Source organism: Colobus angolensis, unplaced genomic scaffold (assembly GCF_000951035.1).
Source record: "Colobus angolensis palliatus isolate OR3802 unplaced genomic scaffold, Cang.pa_1.0 Scaffold179, whole genome shotgun sequence".
Lineage (NCBI taxonomy): Eukaryota > Metazoa > Chordata > Mammalia > Primates > Cercopithecidae > Colobus > Colobus angolensis.
The window spans coordinates 3,822,699-3,847,902 of NW_012114921.1; positions in this window are offsets into that span (position 1 = coordinate 3,822,699).

Below are 25,204 nucleotides of genomic sequence, written 5' to 3' on the forward strand. Positions count from 1 at the left end.
AACGTTGAATATTGGCCCCCACTCTCCTCTGGCTTGTAGAGGTTCTGCCGAGAGATCTGCTGTTAGTCTGATGGGCTTCGCTTTGTGGGTAACCTGATCTTTCTCTCTGGCTGCCCTTAACATTTTTTCCTTCATTTCAATCTTGATGAATCTGACAATAATGTGTGTTGGATTTGCTCTTCTCGAGGAGTATCTTTGTGGTGTTTTTAGTATTTCCTGAATTTGAATGTTGGCCTGCCTTGCTAGGTTGGGGAAGTTCTCCTGGGTAATATCCTGAAGAGTGTTTTCCAATTTGGTTCCATTCTCCCCATCACTTTCAGGTACACCAATCAAATGTAGATTTGGTCTTTTCACATACTCCCATATTTCATGGAGACTTTGTTTGTTTCTTTTTACTCTTTTTTCTCCAAACTTCTCTTCTCACTTCATTTCATTAATTTGATCTTCAGTCACTGATACCCTTTCTTCCACTTGATTGAATCAGCTATTGAAGCTTGTGCATGCATCACATAGTTCTTGTGCCATGGTTTTCAGCTCCATCAGGTCATTTAAGGTCTTCTCTATGCTGTTTATTCTAGTTAGCCATTCATCTAATCTTTTTTCACAGTTTTTAGCTTGCCTGCAGTGGGTTCAAACATCCTCCTTTAGCTCGGAGAAGTGTGTTATTACCAACCTTCTGAAGTCTACTTCTGTCAGCTCATCAAGGTCATTCTCCATCCAGCTTTGTTCTGCTGCTGGCAAGTAACTGCAATCCTTCAGAGGAGAAGAGGCACTCTAGTTTTTAGAATATTCAGCTTTTCTACTCTGGTTTCTCCCCATCTTTGTGTTGTTTTTTTTTTTTTTTTTTTTTGAGATGGAGTCTCGCTGTGTCGTCCAGGCTGGAGTGCAGTGGCGCGATCTCTGCTCACTGCAAGCTCCGCCTCCTGGGTTCATGCCATTCTCCCGCCTCAGCCTCCGAGTAGCTGGGACTACAGGCGCCTGCCACCACGCCCGGCTAGTCTTTTGTATTTTTTTTTTTTAGTAGAGACAGGGTTTCACCATATTAGCCAGGATGGTCTTGATCTCCTGACCTCATGATCCACCCGCCTCAGCCTCCCAAAGTGCTGGGATTACAGGCTTGAGGCACCGCGCCCGGCCCTTTGTGGTTTTTAATCTACCTTTGGTATTTGATGTTGGTGACCTACGAATGGGGTTTTGGTGTGGATGTCCTTTTTGTTGATGTTGATGCTATTCCTTTAGATTTGTTAGTTTTCCTTCTAACAGTCAGGTCCCTCAGCTGCAGGTCTGTTGGAGTTTTCTGGAAATCCACTCTACACTCTGTTTGCCTGGGTATCACCAGTGAAGGCTACAGAACAATGAGTATTGCAGAACAGCAAATATTGCTGCCTGATCCCTCCTCTGGAAGCTTCGTCTCAGAGGGGCACCCACCTGTATAAGGTGTCCGTCAGCCCCTAAGGGGATGTATCTCCCAGTTAGGCTACACAGGGGTCAGAGCCCCACTTGAGGAGGCAGTCTGTCCATTCTCAGAGCTCAAACACCATGCTGGGAGAACCACTGCTCTCTTCAGAGCTGTCAGACAGGGACTTTTAAGTCTGCAGAAGTTTCTACTGCCTTTTTTTCAGTTATGCCCTGCCCCAAGAGGTGGAGTCTATAGAGGCAGCAGGCCTTGCTGAGCTGCAGTGGGCTCCGCCCAGTTCGAGTTTCCCCAGCCACTTTGTTTATCTACTCAAGCCTCAGCAAATGGGGGATGCCCTTCCCCCTGCCAGGCTGTTGCCTTGCAGGTGGATCTCAGACTGCTGCGCTAGCAGTGAGCAAGGCTCCATGGGCATGGGACCCACTGAGCCAGGCGGGGGATATAATTTTCTGGTGTGCCATTTGCTAAGACTGTTGGAAAAGCGCAGTATTTGGGCAGAGTGTCCTGTTTTTCCAGGTACAGCCTGTCATGGCTTCCCTTAGCTGAGAAGTGAAAATCCCCCAACCCCTTGCACTTCCCAGGTGAGGCGATGCCCCGCCCTGCTTTGGCTCGCCTTCTGTGGGCTGCACCCACTGTCCAACTAGTCCCAATGAGATGAACCAGGTACCTCAGTTGGAAATGCAGAAATCATCTGTCTTCTGTGTTGATCACGCTGGGAGCTACAGACTGGAGCTGCTCCTATTTGGCCATCTTAGGACAGAAATTGCTCAGTTTTTTGTTTGTTTCTTTGTTTGTTTGTTTGGAATGCAGTGGCACAATCTTGGCTCACTGCAACCTCCACCTCCCGGATTCAAGTGATTCTCCTGTCTCAGCCCCACAAGTAGCCGGGATTACCAGTGCCCACCACCAAACCCAGCTAATTTTTTGTATTTTTAGTAGAGACAGGGTTTCACTATGTTGGACAGGCTGGTCTCGAACTCCTGACCTCAGGTGATCCACCCGCCTCAGCCTCCCAAAGTGCTGGGATTACAGGTGTGAGTCACCACACCCAGCCCATTGCTCAGTTTTAAGTTTCAGCTTGGTAACAACAGCTGCCACCCCATACAATTCTCTTAGTTTCAGAACCCATAGGAAAAAAAACTGAGATTCTTTTTCCCAAAAGTATCATCAGAACTCTCATTTCCTCTTATTGGTTCTGAGCATGCCACGTGCACCTCCCTGAGCCCATCACTGTGGCCAAAAGAAGGCTCTGTGCAGCTAGGCTTGGGTCACGTGCTGCACCCTCGAAGACCAGTGTGGGAGAGAGCAATTCCCCAGGGAAATGCCAAGGGTTCATTACCAAAAAAGAAGGTAAATGGAAGCCCCTTGGCAAAAACCACAGCTGCACAGCAGTCACTTTCTCACAGCCAAAAGGGGATTCAAACTTAGCTTGCCTGACTCCAAGCCCCCACTCTGCCCATATTCTACTCTTTCCTCAGCCACTTGTCCCAGGCAAACTTTTGGCCACCAAGTTGGGTCTAGGTGCGAGACAGAGGTTTATGTGAGTGTTGGAGCAAGAGTGATCATAAGAACCGTGCTGATGAGGAGATAGGGCAGTCCAAGCTAAGCTAGTGAAGGAGGATAGAATGAAAGAAACACAACCCTCCAGGTGCTCCAAGCATGGACAGCTCTATCATCTCTTATATCCCCAGCACATGTGACCCCAGCATCTACCACAGAAAAGGAGCAGAGTTGTAAAAGGAACAAATGTGGCAAGAACATGAGGAGGAAGTTGAGTTTGGCCATTAAAGTGTGACCACTGGAAGCCAGAGTGACAGTTGGCTCTCAGGGCAAAACTTGGAAGTGATGAGGGATGAGTGAGCCTCAGAAGCCAGCAGGACCTGAGTCAGCACCAACGAGGCGATCTGCCTGAAAACTAAGCTTTAAGACAACACCCAGGATAGTTGCGATATTTATTTTATTGGCACTTGGCACTAATTAGGAACAGTTAGAAATCTTTCATAAAATACTTACTGAGTTCTGGCTCTGGGCTTGGCATTAAGTATACAATGGCAAACAAGACAGAGTCCTGCACTGAAGAAATGTGTTATGGGGAGAGGGGCAGGTGAGTCAACAACAATTCCAACTTGGACATTCAGTGCTATGATGCAGTGAGGACATGGTGCTGTGGGATCCCTGAAGGGGGGGTCACCTGACCATCTGGGAAGAAGCCATGACAAGATCCCCAGATAAGGGAACCCCTGAGCTGAGTCCTTAAGGTAAATTCAGATTTCTGTATAGTTGGAAGAACTGAGAGATCTAAAACTTGAATTCAAAGCTCAGCCCTGTCACCAACGCACTTTGAACCTTTATCAAGTTACATAATACACAGACCTCATTAGTAAGATGGGATACCCCTGCAGGAGTCTCTTTTTTTTTTTTTTTTTTCTTTTTGTGATGGAGTCTTGCTCTGTCTCCCAGGCTGGAGTGCAGTTGCAGGATCTCAGCTCACTGCAAGCTCTGCCTCCCGGGTTCATGCCATTCTCCTGCCTCAGCCTCCCGAGTGGCTGGGACTACAGGTGCCCGCCACCACGCCCAGCTAATTTTTTGTGTTTTTAGTAGAGACGGGGTTTCACCGTGTTAGCCAGGATGGTCTGGATCTCCTGACCTCATGATCCGCCCACCTCAGCCTCCCAAAGTGCTGGGATTACAGGCATGAGCCACTGTACCCGGCCAGGAGTCATTTTTTTGAACACTATCACCCCTGAACTGTGTTGAATGTCTTTCCCTCCACATAGCACCCTTTGTGGCCCCTATCAGTGCACAATTCATCCATTCATTAAACATTTAGTGGGCCCTATGTGCCAGAGAGGGTGAATAAACTCTCCCACACTACGCTATCATTACCTTTTTCCCACTCTGTGCCGGCCGTCCTGGCTCCCACCCACTGCGCTGTCAGAGGCTCTAAGGTAAAGGCCATGTATTATGAATCCTTAGTGCCTAACTCAGAGCTCAAGAAATGTTATTTATAATGAATGAGTGAATACATGAATGAAAGAACTAACATATGAACTAAATCATCTCTAAGATCCCTCCCATCCCTAAACACCACAAAATCCTTTAAATGATAAAGCACACCTGGTCTATACGCAGGACCTGGGAACACAGAGAGGTGCCTGATGTGAGCCAGGAAAGGCTCCTTAGAGAAGATGATTCTTCACCTTTCAGAATATCACCCACTGCCAGACGTAATCTTTAGTCTTTAAACAGGGTTTTTTTGATTTGGTTGTTGATAGAACCAAAAGCCTACTGGCTTAAGGCTAAGCTTACAGACTCAAGGGCCATTGCAATAGAGGTTGGTCCAAAATATTCATGATTTCAAGGGAGAAAATAGCCCTTTAGTTCTCTTTAATTTTATCTTCCTTTTTAATTATAAAAAAATTACACGATCATTATAAAAATTTGAAAATTCAAGCAAATTTTATCCTATCTGACAATTCAACCACTGTTAACATGTTGGTATATTTCTTTCCAGGATACTTAAGCACTATTTTATCAGCATATAATATTATTGATAATTTCTTTCTAAAAATTGTTCTGCTTGATTTTGCTTAACATTACATCATAAGCATTTAACCATGCCATAAAAATGCCTTCCTTAACATCATTTTAAATTGCTACAGAATGTTCCATCCTATATAGATGAATCACAATTTACATAACCAATCCCAGCTCAGACACTTAGATTATTTCCAATATTCATTTATACTTAACATCCCTGTGATAACATCCCTTTATGCCTGTGCATAAAGCTTTGTTTGTTTTTCTGATCAGGTCCGTAGGACAGATTTGTAAAGTGGAATTACTGGGTCAAATGGCATGAACACATTTAAGGCTCTTGCTATTCAAGGTCAGGTTCTTTTCTAAGTGATGCTGCCCAGTGTAGACTCCACCAACAGAGTATGCAGGAAGTGACTCTCTGTATTGGTCACTTTGTCTTTATTTTCGCTCTCCTCCTCTTAACTTCACCTGTTTACCCTGTTACCTCTTTCTCTTCATCTAAAGCTATCTTCCAGGTCAGAGCAACCTGGGGTAGGAATAGAAGGGAGGCTGCATTGATTGCAATTAGACCCTTCTCCTCCAACCCAGCAGGGAAAATAAAGCTACCTCAGGCCCTGGAATTTTATTTAACCTCCTAGCAGCAGGAATCTGATCCCTAAAGTTCGCCATTGCTGTGAGCTCAGTGCCAAGCCCTCATGAGAAAAAGAGAGACTGTTGAGGTGATTTGCAGTAGCTCCATTTGATCGTGCATGTAGGAAATGGTCTGGGGCAGTGATGAGTTGTGGTCACCTGCTGAACAGGGAGGTCACATGACTTCCTGTTAGCTTAGGAGCAAGGAATGAAGAAACTCAATGGACATATAGAAAATTATTCAAGTGCCCTTCCAAGGCCCTGCATCAAATATCTCTGTGAAACATGACTAAGTTTAGGTTCAGACACATTCCATACATAGTCAAGGACCAAGAGAGGCCGGTTGATATCTAGCTCAGATCAAAGAGACTTGAGTCTGGCAGTCATAGCCAAGAGAAGCAGAGCTTAGAAGGAAGTAAGAGGCTGCTGCAGTCATAGATTGTTAGAGTGGACACCTCAGTTATAAATGACAAAAAGACCCTGGGAAGGAATGTGACTGTCCAAGAATACCAAGCATTTAACAGTAGAGGCCAAGTGGGAACCAAATACCCCAACTCACATCCAGTGCGTTTTGTGCAGTAACATTGTGCCTATATTTTGTTAGGAGGGAGTTGGTCCATTGGATTCTTGTGGAAAAAGTTGTAACAAATGCCAGGTTGCCTGAACAGAAAAGTACCCAAGAGATGCCACATTCTTCAGTAGGTTAGACCCTCCCCTCCTCCTCCAAGTTACTGTGACCAGCAGAGATGCAAGAAATTTTGCACATATGGGGTTACATTTCTGAAATACAATTCCCCCTGAGCTCCAAGTCTGGTGGCACTCTTCTCCTTCTAGGTCCCCATCACCAAATTAGACACACGCTTTTGAGAGTAGAGGATGCCAAATTTAGGCCAGGCAAAACTTCTGGCTTGTATTTCTTCTAAAGAACTTTATAGCAAAATTGAATCTGTTTAGTGAAAAGTTACCACAAAGACTGACAGACCGACAAAATCAGAGAGAGATGAACATGGATGTTCCAGCCCAGGCTCTGCCACTTTGTAGCTACTCACTGTTTCCAACTTTAGTTTTCTCATTTTTTAACTGAAGGGGACACACTCCTGTGTGATCTTCAGAGTCACTGCTGGAATCCACTGTAATATGTGTGAAAACTCTCTGTAAGCTACGAACATCAGCCAGGCATGTATCTGAGTAAAAAGAGACTGGGAGTTGGGGAGGAATAGTGGCATTCAGCTAAACAGTATCTGTCAACCATCCCTCCCACCCCTGCTCTGGAGATCTTCCCAAGACATCTTGTGGCAGCTGATCACTTAGAGCTGATCACTTAGAGTGGTTTCCAACTATGTTTTTTAAAGCACAGAATCCTTATTTATAAAGGAATATTTAATAAGACCCCAAGTCTTGAACTTGATAACAGCAGTATTGCTTTGATTGGGTCTAGATAGTTGGGAGGTGGGACAAAGCCACATCTTTATTTTTAACTCCTTAGGAACTAACTCACAAAAATTAAAATATTTGTCCATTTATTCTGAAGACACTAACACACTTTAATACTTGAGTTCTGTATAGTCTAAGTCTGCATCCTGCCACTAAGGGATCTGGGAAGGGCCTCTGCCAGCTTTGAATACTTGCACTTAAAGTCAAACTCTCATTTGCTACCTTGTGAGATCTTGTTTACTTTTAACCAATTAATGCTTTATTACTAATTCATTTATTCATTCACTTAATCATCTCATCATTTGAGAGCAAGAGGTTAGAAAGACTCTTTAAGAGTAGTCAAGTATCTCATCCACCGTACAAAGCAGGTTGGTATAGAAGAAAGAATTTTGTGTTTGAATTTAGATTATTCTGTTTCCAGATTTGTCTTCAACTCCTTATTGCCTGGTAAATCCTGACAGGTTGAGGCTAATCCTAATCTCCTAATTGTTCCAGGCCTTGGTTTCCTCAATTGTAGAATGCCTACCTCTCAGGATTATATATTATAAAAGATAGTATAACTCCCATACCCCCCCAGCCACATCTCAGGAAATACTTTCAGAAGGTGCAGAAGGTGTCCTAGCCCATTTTCTGTTGCTTATAACAAAATACCTGAAATAGGGTAATTTATAAAGAAAAGGAATAGATTTCTTACAGTTCCGGAGGCTGAGAAGTCCAAGGTCAAGGAGGCGCATCTGGTGAAGGCCTTCTTGCTGGTGGGGACTCTCTGCAGGGTCCTAAGCTGGCACAGGGCATCACATATGAGGAGGCTAAGTGTGGCAACTCAGGTCTCCCTTCATTGTCTTATAAAGCAAGTGTTCCCCACCCCTGGGCCATGGACCAATATGGGTCCCTGGCCTGTTACAAACCAGGCTGCACAGCAGGAGGTGAGTGAGAATTACCACCTGAGCTCTGTCTCCTGTCAGATCAGCGGTGGCATTAGATTCTCATAGGAGCATGGACCCTATTGTGAACTGTGCATGTGAGGGATCTACGTTGCATGCTCCTTATAAGAATCTAACTAATGCCTGATGATCTGAGGTGGAAGTTTCATCCCAAAACTATCACCCTGCTCCCCACCCCATGGAAAAATTTTCTTCCACGAAGTACCCTAGTTCATGTAGCTAGGAAGAGGCTGAAATCAGATCTCTCTTTCTCCTGAGGCTCTGCTTTGGCCTTCACACATAACTGCTTCTCCAGTACTTGAAGAAGGACAGAAAAGGACCATCAGATATCCAGGCAGAAAAACCAAGTTGGAAAAAAAAAAAAAGCAGAGGTATTCCAAGACTGTGATGCTGTGATGTGGTCCAGGAGCTCTGTGGAGTACAGAGCCTGAGAGAGGCTAGGATCGGCTCATGGAGAGGGCACACACCAAGCTGAGGTTGTGGAATATGCCTAAGGACATTAACACATCTTTTAGGGGTTTTAATCAGGACAATGGCACCAGCAGACTTGGAAAGAGCACTCTGGCAGCAGTGTGGAGGATGGATGGACGTGGAGAGAATTCACATGGTGGTATACTTGGGCTGTGTCCCCACCCCAACCTCATCTTGAATTGTAGTTCCCATAATCTCCACATGTCATGGGAGGGTCCTGGTGGGAGGTAATTGAATCATGGGGGCAGGATTTTCCCACGCTGTTCGCAAGATCGTGAATAAGTCTCGTGAGATCTGATGGTTTTATAAAGGGCAGTTCCCCTTCACATGCTCTCTTGCCTGCCACTGTGTAAGATGTGTCTTTGCTCCTCCTTTGCCTTCTGCCATGATTCTGAGGCCTCCCGAGCCATGTGGAACTATGAGTCCATTAAACCTCTCTTTTGTTTTTATAAATTATGCAGTCTCAGGTATTCTTCATAGCAGTATGAAACTGGATTAATACACATGGGGAACCACTTAGGCTAAGGTAAAGCTCTTGGTCAAGATTTCCTTCTGTCACCTACTAGCCATCTGAGTGTGGGTCTGTTATTTCCCCTCTCAGAGTTTCAGTCTTCTCATCTGTATATTGGAGATGATGTAGTACACACCTCATGGAGCTGCTGTGAGGCATGAAGGAGCATGTGTATACGGTACCTGACACTCATTGAGTGGTTTGTATTTTGTAAATAAAGGTAGAGAGAGAGGATTGGTAATGAAAGCATTTCAGAAGTAGAATTTAAAATTTTAGCTATAACTTGAAGAAATAAGAGTAGGAGAGATATTCAAAGAGTCTTGAATGTCTGCAAGAAATGGTGACATCATCAAGGAGGATGTGGAATTACATACCCCCTGCCCAGACAGAGTCCTGAGCCAAACAGCTCTTGTATCAAAAGCACTTCACTTGCCCTGCTCCCCGATGGCCATGTGCTAGGTTAATTCTGCCTCACTCCAGACCAGGAATTATGCTTTGGATTTCTAAAATAATATTGAGAAAGTCAAAAAACCTTCATGTTATTTCTCTGCTCTTTTGTAATGATTATTAATCATAACTAATATTTGTATAGTACATCCCAGTTTACAGAACATTTTCATCTATATTGTTGTATCAGAGATAAAAGAAAATTCATCAAATGTAACTGGCTTATTGAACAGTCTGAACTCAGCAGGCCACAAATATAAACAGGTTTTATATTCTCTCTGATCACCACCTTCAACCATGTGGTCAAATCTTCCTTTCTCACCCCTTAATGACACCTAAGGCAGATTTCATACTTTCGTGGTTGCTTTCGGGTCGAAAAGTGTCCAGCCTCACTTTAAACTTCAATCTAATCTCCTATTTAATGCTTATCTCATCCTCTCCCCACAACGGCTAGCCAGGCCTTGGCCTCAGCAACTTGTCAGGGAGGTAACAGGGGGGTAAGCATGCCCATAACTTAAATCAGGGAACCGAAGATGGAAGGAAACAAGTTTCTGTTACTTATCTGGGTTCTGTTGTGAGCTTCTCAGGCTGGGCACAATGTTCTGTAGGTGGCAGATGTCCAAACACTGGAGTTTCTATAGACACAGGTGAGAGTTCTTCAGGGGCCAGCAGGGGCAGCTCTCTGATGAGGAAGGAAGCTCATACCTTGGCCAACCTCTTCAAAACCTGCCCTTGTGCCCTAGCTTCCATCCAATATGATCTACCCCAACTATTACAACCAGTCCTCACTCCAGGCAGCCAGCATTTTAGATAAGACATACCAGATGGTTCTAGATTGGCTGCTTTCCATGGTAGACCCTTGACTCTGAGAAAACTCACCCCTCCTTACCATTCCACGCACAGACAGTGTAACTGACCCAGCTGCTACCCCTTCTCTGTTCTTCTATTGACTCTATCCCTCTCCAGTTGTCTGTACCTCCTGCTCAGATAGGCATGTAGTACACCAGTGAAAGACTTCCCTAGTTGTAAGTCTGTTTCTGCAGTGAAACAGACTCACACCTAGAGAAGGAAAAATCTTTCTCTGCTTCTTGCTCATACCCCCAGTCTTTACAGAGGATTCTTTCACCCTGTGCATGGGCTAGGCTAACAACACAGTTAAAGGACTTTCCTCTGTCTCCCTAGTCTTTCTAAACAGCTGGCAGGGTGAGTGGGGGACAAGGTCAGGTTGGAATGTTTACTGTGTGCCCACTGCAAATTTTCCTTAGAATGTGGCACTCATCATCCCTTTGTTTCTAGCTTTGGGTTCTGGTAGCCAATTCTTCACTCTCCATTCAGTTATTCAGGTTGTGTTTGTGATTGTATCCTACCCTCCCTTTCCCTTTCCTATGGTGGAAGGATTCAGGTTTGTAATATTAGTTCCAGGGCCCTCCATTTTTTGGGCAAAGCCAGGAAAGGCAGAAATAGGAGAAAAGTAAGACCAGGGAGGTTTCACAGGCTGTTTTTTATGAGAGACTCTGGACGCAATGGTGTACAGAAGGAGAAAGTCTTAGAGAAATGGTGATGTGTGAAAGATATTGCGAAACAGAGTGATGAAGGAAGAAATGTTTCAATAAAATTTATTTGTTATAAATATACCCTACACTTAGTATATTCAAGACAGTATTTGATAAAGAGCTAAATGGCTTGTCAATTACTTTGACATTTGAAAATGTAACATTGAATGGGGTTGGGTTTCAGCAAGTTACATTATCTCTCAGAAATCATAACTCTAAAAAGTTGGTTATCATTCCCACTTCTAACATGTGGAAACTGAGGCATAAAGAGTTTGAAATAATTTCCTAGAATAAGTTAATAAGGAGTAGATCTCAGACTCAAATTCTAGTGATGGCCTAACTTTAAGTACCAAAATGTTTCCATTGTATAATACTGCTACTATGTAATATGGAAGAGAACGCTATGACCTCTTGTAGATACTGTCAAAATCCAGATGGTATGAGGAAAAATGCTCCAAAAATGGTAAGAATGTATCCAGGTTGATGTTGGGGATTCCTCAAAATTCATTTCTATGAGCTGAAGTTAAGGATACTGTGAAAGCCATCTTGAGAAAGCAAGCAGTCGGTGCTCATCCCAAGAATATCCCCTGCTCCTGTCCCATAGCCACTCACAAGCAGAACTCAAAAGCTCTGTCATAGCTACCAGGGCCAGTCCTCTACCTCTGGTAGGACCACCCAGGAGCCTCCTCCAGAGAGATAAGGAGGCATTCCATGGAAAAGTAGATCTCAGACTCCATCTAAAAAGGCGAGTGGGTGCAGGTTCAGTCCATAATGGGAGCAAGTAGAGAAGATACAACAGCTTTCCAAGGAAATAAAACAATCAAAAGCTCAATAAGGTGGAAGAGCTGTGAAGAGCCATTAAAAGCTGTGGCTGTGGTCAGTACCCAGGAGCCGTAATTGAAGTCTGTGTTGATGTTCCTTGGGCTACAGGGCCCACCTCCGTGCCTTTATAGAGGTTGTGCCTCCAGAATTGTTCTGTAGCTTGGCCGAGACACAGTCACACTCCGGGCTGGAGAACATTCTAATGCAATGTGCGACTCTTGTCTTAGTGTTGAAGAAACATATTCACACAGGCTTATTCAGTGCCTTTTTTTTTTCTTGATTTTATTTCTACTTCAAACAACAAAAGTACCTGGCTACATACTGTATATACATATGTTTAAATGATATATTTAAGTTAATTTGTATATCCCCTTAAACGATTACTGTTTCTTATAGTTTGTATTCTTGTTTTTCTTCTTGTTGTTTTTAATTATATATGCTATATACCAGGTACTTTATTAAATCTCATTTGGTCCTTATCATAGCCTTGGGTGTCAGGAATTTGATTCCCAATTTTTAGATGGAGCATCTAGGGACCATAGCACACTATAACCTTTCTCAGGCTTCATCTTATAATACCGTGAGATTGATGCTTTCATAGAGATGTGAGATGTGGATACAGCATCTTCCTATGCGACAGCCCTTTGCAATTTACACAGCTCAGGCACCCCAACATCTGGACTGCACAGCAAGCATTGGCAGAGACCACAAGGAAGAGCCAGAACATTTTTGGTTCCCCTTGGCTCTATGAAATGGGATAGGGAATCAGGATATCACATTGGTTAGTTTAAGCTGGTCAAAGTAAAAAAAGAAAAAAAAATGCAAAAAAAGGAACCAAGATCTTTAGAGATGACTATTCTCAGACCTTTGTCTCATTCCTTATCTTCACCAGGAGTCAGGGAAAATAGCAAGAAGATAATCATCCTTTAACTGGTTAAGGCACTGTGCAGTTTTCTCATGTGTTTTGATATCCATCATGCATTCAGTTTTTATGTCAGTGCCCCTGTGCCCCCAGAGGCAATGCAGATTTATGAACTCCATTTTACATGTGTTTGTTAGAGGCCTAAAATGACTTGCCCAAGATTACACACTGAATGGTAGAGCTGGAAGTGGTGGTTGTGTCTATCCTGTTTGTGACTGTTTTTTTCTGTTATGATAGATAAATCTGAACATACCATTCTCCAACTGAAAACCTTCCATTATCTCAGAAATATCTCTAAATTCAGAGATTCCTGATCCCTCAATACCTATCACATTCTGCCACTTGCCTCAACTCCACCTTATCCAAGTTCCAGAGTTTGCCAACAGTGTATGGCTCCCTAGGTACATTGTGCTGTTCCAGCTCACCATGCCTTCACATCTCATGTCTCCCTGCCCAGGATAACCCAACACTGCCAATGTCCCCAGGCTGTTTGGGACACCACTGCACTCTCAAGATCTAGAGTGCTCATATCCTCTTCCAGGCAGCCTTTTCCCTTCCCTTCCCTTCTGTTGGACTCACTACTACAAGTTGTTTTCTTGGAGTATTTCTTTCACATTTGAGCTGAAATGTATCTATCTGTAGCTTTTACTTACTCATCAGTCTCTTGGGGGAAAGATCTGCAGTAAGTCTATATCCTCTTTCTCCAAAATACTTTAATAGTTAAAGATCTCAATATAGTCTCTCTCAAGTTTATCCTCTTCAGGTTAGATATTTCATCCCCTTTCAACTGGACACAGGACATGCATTCAAGTCCCTCATCATCCTGGTCTCTCTTCAGGGCACACACTAAACTACTATAGCATTTGTGCAGAAGAGCACACAATATTCCTTGTGTGACCTGATTAGGATGTAGTGTTGGAACCAACATATATTGAGCTGCATCTAGCATTCTACCATCTGCTTTATCAACATTATTTCATATTAATCCTCATTTAATAATATAATGGTATTATTATATCTCATTTACTTATAAGGAAATTAAAGCTCAGAAAGATTAAATGACTTGCCCAAGAACACACAGCTGGTAAGCAGAAGAGCAGGAATCCCTACCTTGATCTGAACAGCACCAAACCCATGCTCTTTCTGCTACATTTTTAGGATCATTCGTCTTGCTCTAGATATTGTTCAATTGATTCAGCTGCACAAGGGAATCATATGTAAAAGCCACAGCCTTATTTTTTTCCCACTCTGTCAAGTGTCTCATATCATCTTGAAATTACTAGAATACAGATAATTTTAAGCTCTGTAAAGGTCAAAAGTGTGATCTCAGTTCCCCTCTCCAAGAAAAAATAATTGGTGTTTCCCATCTCATCTTCCTTTCTGCATCTCTGTTATTGCGCCAGTTGCTGAACAAACATGCCAGCTAAAATAGTCACATCTTCAGCAGTCTCCATCTGCTTTATTGGTTTCTTTAAATAAAATATTACTGTGATGAATAATACCATCTAATTGTAAATGTGCACATCACAGTTCAGATACTGCTGTTTTGAGTGGCTTCCCAGAGTGCCCTGATGGGGACCACAGATTTCAATGGCTCTCAGAAATGCCATGAATTGTCACTTGGGCAGGGTTCACAGTCTACCTCTCAGCCACACTAAATACCAATATCAATGTCCCCACTGTCTATTACAGCCGCACTGCCCAAGGATTCAATAGGGTGTGATATGACTGTATTCAGACACTTTCCACTGCAGCACAGCCACGCAATTAAAGACAAATGGCTAGTTTAAGTAAGTAATTAAATACAGGTGTGAATGGATGAAAGCATAGATGAGAGAATGAGTGGATAGGCAGTTAGGCAGTTGGATAGATAGATTAATAGAAAGATAGGATGAATCATAGTTGAAAGAAGAAGGAAAGGGAGGAAGAAGAGAAGGAAAAAGGAGACATGGAAATTCTACCCAAAACCATGACGTCCATGAAAACTTAGAATTTAAGCTATGGAAAGTTTAAAGGCTATTTGACAATGGTAATAATAACAGAAAACTTTGAATATTTACTGTACTTCAGGCACTGTGCAAGCACGTTACAGAATCTTCTCATTTACTCTTCACAAGTGCCATTATTACTGGTATAAATGTAGATGCAAAAGCTGATTGAATAGACCACAATACGTTTCCCTCTTCATACCCACTCACAACCAGTTCTGTCATCTGGGTCACACAGACCAAGTGCACTGCCTATTCCCAAGACAACATTCCAATATTTAAATTAAAGTCAACAAACATGTATTGAGGTCTCCTACTAGTCAAAGATTTATGTTTGATGCTAGAGATTTAGGGGTAAATAAGACCTAATCCCATCTCTCAAGGAACTCAGTGGTGAGGCAGGAGAGAGAGATAAGGAAGCAAATTTATAAATTGCAATGTGCACTGTCAGACAGCAACACACCGAGAATGTTTAGAAATTCAAGAAAAGATATAAAGGCTGCTTCCTTCTTCCCTATAATTTTCCAGATTGGACATCATCCTCTGGGTAGCTCCAGGTTATCTACGTTCTTCTCAGGATGTGATTCCTGGGAGAATCTGATTAGAAAGGAGAAAGACTGGTAAAGAGAAACATCTCTTGCCCCACCTCCTATCCCTTTTTCTGGGATAAAATGCTCAAAGGAGACTAAAGGGTTCCCAAATTTCCTAGTTATATGCTAGTTTGCTCTACACATGCACTGTTGGCCTCAATGACCAACTGTCTCCACTCTGCTAGGAATCAGTAAGAGCAAATAATAGCATGTAGCCTCTTTGCCTGTCTATTTTGTCCATTTATGTTTTAGATAATATTTGCTTTTCTAATTTCTAACCCAAATATGTCTTAATGAAATGTGTTATTCAAATCAATACCAATTAAATGCACTGTACCTTGTAATGATGAATTTCTAATAATGACAGATTTTTAGAAAATTAAAAGATTGACCATGCATTCCCAATTAGTTGATGATTACTACAGTCTACATCTGCACTTTTCCACATAACTGAATATGATGAAATTAAAGACACAACTGTCTCAATGTGAGTATTATCAAATGTCATATTTTCTCATATTGATTTATGGGGTCATGGACTCTTAACAAGGTATAGTGAGTTATCTCTTGAAACATGAACTTTAAACATTATAACAACATTCCTCACTTGTCTGTGTTCCCTGTGAAACCTTCAAGGCCCTGCCCAGTTTTTCTTTCCTCTCTAAAGTTTTCTTAGGCCCATGGTTCTCAAAGTGTGGTCCCCAGGCCAGCAGCATCAGCATCTCCTGGCACGTTGTTAGAAAGGCAAATGTTTAAGCCCTACTGAATCATAAACTCTGGAGGTGGGGCCCAGTCATCACTGTTTTAACAAATATTCCAGGTGATGCATACTCATATTTGAGAACCACTGCCCCAAAGTAATGGGCCCTTGGACAGTAATCAGGTCAGTTCTAATCACAAACATTGATAGGGGACCTACTGTGAGACAAGTCTTGAACTAGGCACTGGAGACATAGAGATAAATAAAACACACAACATGTCTTTAATGAACTAACAATCCAGTAGAAATTACAAATATGTCTAACTAAGCAAAAAGGCAGAATAGGATAGTACCATGCAGCTTGACCAGAGCTGGGCAATAGAATCATCTCTGGGTTTGCTTGTTTGTTTTTAATTATATATCAGATGCAGGAAGTCCAAGATGGATTCCAGGAATCTCTCCCTGTTTGAGAACACTGTGTTGTGGTAAAAGCACAAGTCTGGAGTGAGACTATGCTGGGTATAAGCCTTGCCTTTGCCATTTGTTAGCTGTGTGATCTCAAGCAAGTTGACTGTTCTGCTCAGCAAAAGGCTGTGTGGTGTAGGAATTGTAAGAATGCACTCTGAAGACCAATTGCCTGGGCTTGAATTTCAGCCCTATCACATACTAGTTGTGTGACCTTGAGCGAGTTACTTAAATTTTCTATGCCTCAGTCTTCCTATCTGGAAAATAAAGCTGCTTCATAAAATTATTCTAAGGATGAAGTCTATTATGTGTATGAAGGACTTAGAACAGAATTACAAGCTATGCAGTATTTATGGCGGTAGTGGTGATGATGATGATAATGACGATACACCTCAAGTGGAAAAAAAAATAGCTGTACCTGTATCACAGGATTGTTGGGGCAATTTTATATAAGAAAATGCAAACATAAAAAAATATTTTGTGTGGAACATGCTCACTCCATTTCTATCTTAGGATTTATTTTACTTTGTTTTTCCTCCTTGAGCATATATCTCCCCCTGAAAATGTATACTGAGGAGCAATGGCTGGTCAAGAGAGATTCAGATATCCCCAGGTCTCCTAGCCAAATAGCATAACAGTAATATCTTAATATCTCCTCTTAATACTGCTTAACTTCCCCATGGCCTTGGGTTCTGACTGTACTATGTACACTATATCTCCTGAGCCTTGGCAATTCAATTGTAAGCACTTCTTTTTGAAGAATAGTCTACCCATACTTCTCAAACTTTATCATGCATGTGAATCACTTGGAGATCTTGTTTGAAAGCAGATTCTGATTCAGTAGATCTGACATGAAGCCTGAGAGTCTGCGTTTATAACAAGCTCCCAAGTGCTGCTGGCCACAGCCCACAAATTGACTAGCAAAACTGTAGACAGTTCCTACCAGGCCTTTCTACACAAAGTGTCTTAGTACTCTCAAAACTTCCACAGGTGGCATCCCAAATGTTGTCAGGCTCTTCTGAAGTCATTCCAGCTTCAGCAGCAAGCTCCTAAGACCAGAATAGATCCCTGGAAGAAGCACTGGACTGGGAGGCCGTAAGCCTGGTTTCAAGTTCTACCTCGCTTTTTTATAAGCCAGGTGACCTTGAGAAAGTTATAACCTTTCTGAGCATTTCTAAGATTTTCCAACTATAGCTGCTCACATTCCTGACCTTCACAAGGTGTTGTTTTTACAGAGAAAGGGTTATTACAGAGAACATATGGCAAGTAAAACTTAAAACAATTATTATCTGGTCCCTTACAGAAAAGTTTGCCAACCTCTGGCTTACAGAACTACTAAGAGCTGAAGAAACTGAACCTAGGCTTAGCTTCCAGGAATAATTCTGAAAACCTTATAGCAGAATTGAGCTTCTAAGAAAGCTGCTGCCCCTACTATAATCAGGAAGATGTAGAAACAGGAAGTTGCCTAACAGAGTAGGAAGCCACCACTGCCTGTGCTGACTCCAGAATGTACTCTACCTTTGCTAGGATTCAAACAGATGTCCCACTAGGGACCTCTGCTGTAGCCACATAAAAAATCAAATGCCTCTGTGACTCTCCTAGACAGCAAATAATAATAATAATAATAATAGAAGCACATCTGTATAACATTCCACCCCTGTATAGATGTATCTTAATGGCAGAGATCCAGCCACAAGCAGTCTGATGAATGTATTTTTTAGCTTTCCAAGCTCCATATTATAAGAAGGCATGACAGAAGGAGACTCAAACGGATGCTGAGCAAACCAGTGTCCATCACATTCATTGTCTTAGTCAGTTCAGGTTGCTCTAACAAATTACCATAGACTGGGTGGCTTAAACAACAAACATTTATTTCTCACAATTATGGAAGCTGACAAGTCCAAAATCAAGGTGCTGACAGATCCAGTGTCCTGGATGAGGACACTTACTAGTTTGCAGACAGCTGTATTCATGTTGTATCCTCACATAGCAGAGAGAAAAAAAGAAGAGGAAGCTCCCGTAGCCCTTCCTTCTTGTAAGGGCACTAATCTCTTTCATGGGGGCCCCACTCACATGAGCTAATCACCCCTAAAAGGTCATACCTTTTAATACTTTCACACTAGGGGATAGGATTTTGACATATGAATGGAACACAAATATTCCATCCGTAACAGTCCTCAATCAGGAACAGATTCTGTTTGGGCTCCATTCCATAAGAAGTGCTAGTTTTCTAGGCTTTCCAAATGGGGATCCAGCATAATGGTTCCAAAATTGGTTGAATCTTTCTCCCAACAGCATCTGAAGGAGCTCTGTAAAATCAGGGCTTTATAAGCTCAAGTAATTATTGATAACTGAAACCATACTATGAAAGGAGCTACCTAGAACAGATCACTTAACCAGAAATATGTCAGTGTAATTATGAATAACTCAAAGGCTAACCTATCTACAGTAAGGTCCCTGTGAATCCCTTAGATAAGAAGTTGCACTAACATTCTGTGCTGCTGTCACTAACCTGATGAGTGACTTGGGAAAGTCTCTTGTCTCTTCCTTAGCTTTGGCTCCCTCTTGACAAGGAAAAGATTGAACTGAATATTTTCCAAGGTCCCTTTCCACTCTAAAATTCTGACTCTCATAACATATTGGTTCCCAAGAAATAACAATAGGATTAAAAGGTACATTGAACAGAAGCAGCTATTGTGAAAATCCAGGATTTCATTAGCTCAAGGAAGACGAAGAGGAAGCCTACAGCTTCAACATAATAGGAGAGTAACACTTTGTGTACCAAATTAGTAAAAGGACCTGTATCCTAGAGATTGTGTTTAATTCCTGCGACCAGGACAGCCTTTTCTAAGGAAGCACTGACCTGTCACCCTTGCCTGGGGGTGTAGCCACCCCTTCCCAATGCCTCACTCCCCCTCTGTCTTCCTTCAATTTTATTCTGACAGCTGAAAAGATGACAGTGACAAGGTGGGTATGGTCCAGGAAGATAAAAACAATGTGAAATCCAGAGATTGGGAGCTTATCAGCCAAACAGGACGTGGGATATAAAAAGTAATCAACCTAAAGCTCTTATCAAAATCTCTCCTAGAGAAAGGTTTTAAAATTCTGTCATTGCTCAAGGAAAAATTATCGGATGATTATAAAGGAATTTCATTTGCTATGCATTCTGTACACAGAGAATGCACACATTCATGCTAGAGGCTACAGGTAGTGTGTCTTGAGAATTATGTCTGAAAATGTTAGACAGCACACTCTTTACAATTAATACATAAATTATATACACGTGCAAGCCTAGTACCATTATAATTATAATATACTTTATAGTGTTCCTAAATACACTAGGTATGTTATAAATGTTGTTTCGTGTATTCCCTTCAATAATTCTGTTGTGCTAGACATTACCATCTCCATTTTTCAGATTAGGGACTGAGACTCGGAGCAGTTGCCCAAAGTAAAAATGCCAGACCCAAGCTTCATATCCAGGTCAGTTCACCTCCAAAACCCACGAAACACTTAAATAAATCAAAACCCTTCAGCTTTGATTTCCTTCTAGCTTTATAATAAAATCCAAAGTATACGACCCCCATCATCACACACACACGAGTATACTATAAAAGAAGCCTTACTCACTCTCAGTTCTACCAGAGGAAGAGGAAAAGACCAGGGTTGAACCCCAAAATCCACGAAGGAGGGAAAGGGCCAGAAAGAGAAGTGTTATCTGTAGACCCTCTGAAGTGAGACTGATTTCCCACCATTCACTCCTCCTACCTTCCCTATCTTCAAACTATTGTTAAATAGTGGCATAAATTGAAATATGATCTCCAATTTATACATTCAGCTGTTTGTCCCTATGGAGCAATCTGTCTTCTTTAATTGTTCAAAACATTCCTGATACAGTGAATTTAGAATCATGTTGTGTTTAAGTAAAGCTAGTTTGAAATTTTCTTAACTACCTGTCAGCAAATCTATCTGAGCACATTAACAGAAAAAAGCAATACATAGAGCAGCATTCTGGAGCCAGGAGGTACCCTGGGCATTCGGACCGGCCCTCTTACATAAAAATAAAGAAACTGAGGACCAGTCAATGGGTGAGATCAAATTAGCTTTCACCACCAAGTCAACAGCAGAGGCAGGACAGAGCTCCAGCTTTTGATGCCATCCCAAGGGCTCCTTCCATCGTGCTTGGCTCATAAATTGCCTATTGCCCAGAGAAAGCTCAAATCAAGTAGATTCAAGCTCAGCAAAGGGAAAGGAAGATGATGGTTGGGCATTTTTGATGGCAAGAGAAAATGCTTAAAAGATTAAAGCACAAAAAGTAAATATCAAAATTGTATTAAAAATCAGAATTCAATTATGGTTTTAAAAAATGGCAAAATAACTTAAAGGAAATATGCCAATGTGTCCATAGTGATCATTTCAGAGAGGTAACATCGTAAATGAATGTTTCTGTTTATTCATACCTCTGTATAGCTCCCAAATATTCTGCAATTAATATATATTTTAGTGCCAGAAAAAATATAACATCCCCTGCTGAAAAAATAGAGATGAAGACTGTTGAAAAGGGTAATTTCTTCTGAGAGTTGAGCTTCCCACAGGCTACCCTATGAGTGGTTGAGAGAAGCAACCCCTGCCTTCAGCCCAGGAAGCAGGAAGCCTGAATTCTGTCCTGGCCCATTTAAAGCCTAGGCAAGCCTCTGCCTTGTCTGGGCCACTTTCCCCAGATCTGTAAAACAAGGAAGCTGAATTTTCTGAGTTCTAAGGTTCTTCCTCACTCCAGCATCCTGTAGAAAAGCAATCAATGCAAGCAATGCTGCTTGACAGACCCAAACCCAAAATGTGAGCCACCCTCAGCCTCCAACCATTCAGCCTTGATGATCACAGGGGCTTCTTTGGTGTGTCATCCTTCAATGACTTGGATGCAGGCAGGCTAGCTGGGAAGCACAGCCATGGAATGCAGTGGTTCAGGAGGTGGTATCCTGGGCCCAGGGTATCCAAGTCACTATATGAGCTCAGTGGGCCGCAGAATGAGAAAGCTCAGGAAGGGGACTGGAACCCACACTGAGAGGGCAACATCCCCAGGGTCCTTGCCTGACTGAGCCAGAAGCACCCTGGAGACCACTGACACAGTCACCTTACCCTTGGAGAGACTCCAGTCAGCAGGCTCAAGACCTTAACCTGAGGCCTGGAGGACCATAAGTACATTGCAGAGGATGAAAAGGAATTATCAAGTAAAATGTGTCTCAGTCCATACATAGCTCACGCATTCAGTTCCTCCAAGGAGACTATCCCCGTCCTTACCCAGCCACCCCAAGTTAGACCACACGCCCCTCCCTTGTTCCCCTTACTATCCGGAGTTTCCCACTCTACACTAACCATCCTGTGTAGAATTGTTTCATTGTGTGTCTTCCTCACCACACTGTGCACTCCTTCATGCTGAGTGAGGCTTCATTCTCCCAGCACAGAGCCTGGTCAGTATAGATCAGGGGTCAGCAAACTACAGCCTGCAGGCCATATTTGGCCAGTGACTGGTTATGTAAATAGAATTGTATTGGCATACAGCTATGACCATTTGTTTATATTTCATTTATGGCTGGTTTTGCACAACAGCAGAACTGATCATTTGCAGCAGTGACCATTTGCCCACAAAAACTAAAACACTTATTTATCTAGCTCTTTAAGAAAAATTTTGCTATTATCCAGGCATGGTGGCACTGGTCCCAGCTACTAGGGAGGCTGAGGACGAAGGATGATCTGAGCCCAGGAGGTCAACACTGCAGTGAGCCATGATCGCACCACTACACTCCAGCCTGGGTGCCAGAGTGAGACCCTGCCTCAAAAAATCAAAAATCAAAATTAATTTTAAAAGAGTTTGCTAATCTCTGGTGCATAGTTTGGCAGGACTGCCATAAAGTAATACAGACAAGGTGGTTTAAACAACAGAAATGTATTTCCTCACAGTTTTGGAGGCCAGACACCCAAGATCCAGGTGTTGGCAGGGTTGGCTTCTTCTGAGGCCTCCCTCCTTGGCTTGTAAATGGGGTTCTTCTCCCTGTGTTCACGTGATCTTCCCTCGATGCATGTCTATATCCTAGTCTCCTCTTCTTATAAAGATACCAATCACATTGGATTAGAGGCCAAGTTAATGACCTCATATTAATTTAATTATCACTTCCTTAATTTACAATGCTTCCTTAAATTTACAAAGCCTCTTGAGGCTGATTTCCACAGAACTAAGGATTAAGACCCTATCTCCATACACAGTCACATTCTGAGATACAGAAGGTTAGGACTTCGGCATACGAATTTGCAGAGGCCACAGTTCAGCCCTTAACGCCTCATATAGACCCTCAGTAAATGTTCCATGAGCTGAGCCTTTTCACCCAGCACAGTGATGAGCATGTAGCTTATGCTCAATGAGATTCTCTCTTCTTTGCCTCTACAGTAATCCAAAGAACTTCCATAAATTTACAATGCCTCTTGAGGCTGATTTCCACAGAACTAGGAATTAAAGGTCTGCTTATTTTAACATCTTCCAACATTCATTTACTGGCTTCTGGAAAAGTTTTTCGCACCCTCAGCTGAGTTCTTTCATAGGTTGGGGCATTTCTATGTTGTATGTTCCCCAATCAAAAAAGCTCTTCTTACATTTGAATATTGACAACAGGCACATGGAAGCTGAAAAGAAAAGGCAGAAAACCATCATGAAAATGCTACCACAGGGAGCCATGCCCAGACACCAACATAAAGAGCGTGATGCAATTTTTGCAAGTCTTAATTGTGAAATGCCAAACACTCCCAACCCAAAGGAAAGTCCAATGTCACTTCTTCCCATGATGGGTTCAGAGGTGCAGTCCCAAAGCACATATTTCTAATGCTTGGCCAAGAGCTAGGTAAATGGTAAGGGCAAGATGCCACAACCCTCCAGAGAAGGGGCGCCCATGCAGAGGTGGCACGGCCAGCCAAAATAGCATCTTGGAGGAGGCTGTTTGGCCTTATGGTGTCCCTGATTTGCCACCTGAGAGGCAGCAGAGCCCAGAGGGTGCTTGACATGTTTCACATCCTGGCTTCATTTCTTACTAGGAAGGGTCCTTGGCCACATTGTTTAACCTACTAGTACCCACTACACTTGGCTCCTCTGAAGATCAAGTGCATGACTCATAAAGCATTCAGCATAGTACTGGCTCCTGGGAGACTCTTGGTGGAGAGTAATTCCCTTCCTGCAGTCACCTCTACTGCCATCTGCTCAGCCAGCCCACAAGCACCTCCACCCCCCATGCCACACCTAACTTCTCTACTCCTCAGACTCTCTGTAGACTTTCCTTCCTCCATGTCTTTACATTGACTGTTCCTTTATCTTGGAATGCCCTTCCCACCATGACAAACTGCTTTTTGTCTTTAAAATCCCACCTTGAATATTCTCTCTGTGAAATTTATTCTTTTTTTTTTTTTTTTAATTTTTTGACTCTCCCACTTCCCTAAGTAAAACTAACCACTTTAGCCCCTTTATTCCATAGTCTCTGTTTCTCCAAGGCCTAGAACAAAATGGGCCAAGTGTTTCTGGAGTGAATGATCCTATGGCATCTTGGGCATACCTTTGTTTTATAACCTGGAGTTTTTGAATATACAGTCCTTTTTGCTAGAGTGTGATTTTATCAAGGAAGAACACTGGGGATTTTCTGCCTCCCAGACCTGACACTGGCTTGATAAATGGTGAAATTTATTTTCATTTCTAACCTGTGGTTCTACAGTAGAATCAGAGAGGATGTGTTAGAGAGAGACATGGGGTGCTAACAGGCATTTAGCACGTTTTCCTTGGAAGGTAAAGCTTGTAAATAGTCACAGCATATGCCATTTATTGAATGCCTACCTATAGGCACTTTTGCAAATGTGCTACTGTTTAATCTTAACAACCCCATTGGTTTGATACCATAATCTCCTTATGGAAGGCCACATATCTCACTATTTAGGAGCTGGGTTTTGCAGTTGGACAATCTGGGTTCCACTGCAGAAATAGGTGGGTGGTTTTAAGTAACTCAGTCAGTCCCCTTCTCTGCTTCAGTTTCTTCATCTGTAAAATGGGAATAAAAATAGGATCCAATTTACAGGGTTGTTATAAGGAATAAATGAGATGATATAGGAAACAAATGAGATTATGCCTATAAAAGTCCTGGTACATAGTAAGAACTTGATGAAAACAGCTGCTATTATTGTTATTGTTATTATCCATTTCATACGCAGATAAGCTAGATTTGGGCCCAGTACACCTGACTCTGGCAAACTCATTCAGCGTGGCCTCAGCAGGTGGTTTTTTAAAGCACCAACCCTTTTAGAAAAGGTAATAAAAGGTTCATGCCTATAATCCCAGCACTTTGGGAGGCTGAAGTGGGGGGATTGTTTGAGGCCAGGAGTTCAAGATCAGCTGGGAAACATAGTGAGATCTTGTCTCTACAAAAAATATAAAAAAATAGCTGGGCATGGTGGCACATGCCTGTAATCCCAGATGGCTGACGGGGGAGGATCACTTGAGCCCAGGAGGTTGAAGCTGCAGTGAGTCATAATGGCACCACTGCACCCCAGCCTGGCCAACAGGGTAAGACCTCAATGAAAAGAAAAAAGGCAATAAAAGGGAAGAAGAAGTTTGGAGGCCAAGTGTATCACTCCGTTTTCTCACAGCTGATAAAGACATACCCAGGACTGGACAATTTACAAAAGAAAGAGGTGTAATGGACTTACAGTTCCGCATGGCTGGGAGGCCTCATAATCATGGCAGAAG